We start from the raw sequence: 3784 nt of genomic DNA on the forward strand, positions 1-3784 counted from the left end.
TATGGTTCTTTCTTGTTGGGGGTTTGAAAAAAAGGTAAAAGAAACTATGGTTGAAACTAGCCAAAATAAACACTAAAAAAGGTGTGAAAGATAAGGTAAAAACTAATTGGTAAAAGGAAAGCTATCTAGGCGGTTTGACAATGGAGGGTAAAGGAAATAAGCTATGAAAGTAAGCAAGAAATTAAAGTGCAAGAAATGCAAACTAGGCGGATCCTAAGAGTGTTTGGATGACCTCATTTAAGGTTCCCAACAAAACACTCACTATCCTAAGGGAAAATTGCCTAAAATTATTACACACAAATGGAAGTAGGGTGACCTAGCGGAGGCTCCCAACTTACTTCCAATGAAAGGCCTTTTTGTTACAAAATTTGAAAGCAAAGCAAATTGCCAATTACAAAATTACAAAGAAAAAAAGTCCTCAATTGTGGTGGCTATTCTCTCTTTAGTGTTTCACTCAATTTGGAGTGCTTCTTAGTCCAATAGCTCTTAAGGTGGTTGGCCCCTTGCTTCTTGACTCAAATTCTTCAAGATATGGCACCAATCCTCCTTTCCAATTCCCTATATGGCAACTCACAAGCAAGGAAACAAAGAGACAAGCAATAACCAAAGACAAAAAAATGAAATGAAAGCTAAACCAATAGAGTTTTAACAAGACAAATTTCCAAGGATTATTCAACAATTAAAGCAATGGAAAGCACAAAAAAGCAAGCTAGGACTCAAAGAGAAACCTAGAATGGCTCTAGAGTAGAGTAGAAAAACTAAAAAAAAAAAAACGACTCAAGAAACCTCTAGTTTTGGCACTTGTTTTCACAATAATTTTCAATTGAAATTTCAGAACTAGGATTGGTATAAAATAGGCACCAATTATAGAACAAATTTTGAGCCAAAACAACAAGCACACTTTCCTTTCACTTTTTTTTTTCCTGGACACTGATTTTTCTGCCAACTTGTGAGATTTTTCTTTATTTTTCCTTTAATCCAAATCGCTTGGTTCTTTTTTTATAATTTTGGTCCAGATGTCTAAAAAATTCAGTAAAAGTTTCAGCTCAAAAAACGTAGTGACCAATTCCCAGTAATTTATACACTTTTGTATGTTCAAGCTGCCTGCACCAGCGATTTCAACCTAGAAATCAAGAGTAGTGTTTATGTTGCTTAAGGCTTGGATAGTTACAATTTGTGTTTGCTTATGCTCAATTATCTTGAATAACACAATTCAAGAGAGCTTAAGACTTATTTGATTCACAAATCCAGCCACAACTCAACACCACATCTCAACTTCATCATAGGCATCATGTAGGAATCTTAGAAAACAAAAAAGAGTTCAACAACAAGACTACTTCTAGGAATTGATTTAGAACATGTTATGAACTAAATAACATGCATGAATTAGACTCAAAATTCAAAATATAGGCTAAGAATGACAAGAATACATGAAAAAAATGTATCTAGAATTCAAAAAACAAAATAAAAATTCAACACAAACTTAGAGCATAATGTGACAATTACTATGACTAAACATGACTCTAAGACAACATGGATTAAGTGATTTACACTTAGATTTTTGTGTTTTTTTTTTCTAATCAATATTTTGGAACAAAATTTAGATCTAAAGGTTCAGCACAAGAATATTATGAATGAAAATTGATAGAACCTAAAATCAACACAAAAACAAGATTCAAGAGTAGATCTACAAAATTTGAACCATAGAAATGCAAGAACAAGTGTAGATCTAAGATTTAATCGGTTTATTTTTTTTTTGAATCTACTCTAAACAGCACCAAACCACAAGACAATGGAGGATATACATGGAGAATAAGATGAAGAACAAGGAATTAAAGAGAATTCACCGAACAAAAAGATAGAGGAAGCAAAAGAACATCACCTAGATGAAGATGCTCTTGATACCACATGATGCAAGCTCCATTGGAGCTTGTAGGCCTAGGATCTTCTTCGTCAATGGATTCCTTTGCTTCTTGGAAGATAAATGGCAGCGGAATGGAGAAGGAAGAGAGAGAGGAGACGCCACTTCAAGGAGAAGATGAGTCTAGAAGAAGCTCACCACCATAGGAGGCCATGGATAAGAGCTTGGAGGAAGAAGGAGATGAATGAAGGGAGAGGGAGAGAAGAGCACGAAATTTTGTGCTCAAAAGGAGCTCTGAAATCTGAAGTTAATATTCAAATGATCAAAGTTGAAAAAAATACACTCACATGACCTCTATTTATAGCCTAAGTGTCACACAAAATTGGAGGGAAATTCAAATTTCACTTGAATTTGAAATTGAATTTGTGGAGCCAAACTTTGGAGCCAAAATTTCACTAATTATGATTAGTGAATTTTAGTTATGGTTCAGCCCACTAATCCAAGATCAATTACAAGATTCTCCACTAAGTGTGCTTAGGTGTCATGAGGCATGAAAAGCATGAAGGACATGCACAAAGTGTGACTATATGATGTGGCAATGGGGTGTAGTAAGCAAATGCTCACCTCCCCCTCTAAAATTTAATTGGATTGGGCTTCTACCAATTCAATTAAATTTATTTCCAACCACACACATCAAATATCCACTTAGTGCATGTGAAATTACAAAACTACCCCTAATACAAAAACTAGTCTAGGTGCCCAAAAAATACAAGGGCTGAAAAATCCTATATTTCTAGGGTACCCTACCTACAATATGGAGCCCTATATACAAGGACCAAATATAATGACATCCTAGTCTAATATGTACAAAGATAATTGGACCCAACCTTGGCCCATGGGCTCAGAAATCTACCCTAAGGTTCATGAGAACCCTAGGGCCTTCTTCAGCAGCTCTAGCCCAATCTTCTTGGAGCCTCTTGCTCATGGTTCTAGTGATTGGTCCCTTCCTAGGGAGGATTGCATCATGAACACTTGTTGTAGCCAGAAGTGGTAGAGTGTAATGCTTGTTTCTAATCAGTTTTGTGATTAGAGGAATCTTCAAGGATTTGAAAGAGAACTGCACATAGCTCACGAGTTTGAGTGAACCAATATAAACTCTATTTTTAACTCTAACTTTTGATATAACTTGTTTTTATCATAAGTTACTCCATTCCCGCCTTGAACACAAAAGCTTTGTGAAAACTTGTTATATTTGTTTGACGTTTTCTGCTAAAGTATCTTTTGAGAAACTCTATTTTAAGTTGTTGGACACTCTCTTGAAGAGCATCATATTTCAAACATTTACTGGATTTGCACTTATGAAAATATCCATTTTGTGAAAAAGGTTTTAAGTTTTTCTAATACACTATTCAACCCCCCTTCTAGTGTGTTCCTTGTATTTCACGAGCCATGCTAGCATACTTGTTGATGGAGGCTATTTCTTAGTTTGAGTTAGGGTTTGAGAAAAGAAGGGTTCTTGTTTTAGGGTTTAGGAGAGAGAAAAGAACAAAAACTTAGAACCCAGAGGCATAAATAGTGTGAGAATGAGGGATCTGAGTGTCTAGGTTTAGGTTAAGTGTTTGAGGAAGGAAAAACATTTTTGGTGATATTTTGAAAAAGGAAAGAGAGAAAAGGTTAACTACTTTGCTTTTGTTGCACCACGATGAGACGTTCAAAAGGCAGTTTGGGTAACTATGGTGACTCATTAGGGAGTTTGTCATTTCTTTCAAATCATTTTCAATTAATACACCAAAAATAAATGTCATTTTGCACACAAATGCATATAAGCACAAAACATATGAAACACCATGTGTTGGACACAATATACGGATGGATGCATAAACATGCATTGGACGCTACCATTTTAGACAATAAGTCTTGGAC

This window comes from Glycine soja, chromosome 4 (genome assembly GCF_004193775.1).
Source record: "Glycine soja cultivar W05 chromosome 4, ASM419377v2, whole genome shotgun sequence".
In the NCBI taxonomy this organism is placed as follows: Eukaryota; Viridiplantae; Streptophyta; class Magnoliopsida; order Fabales; family Fabaceae; genus Glycine; species Glycine soja.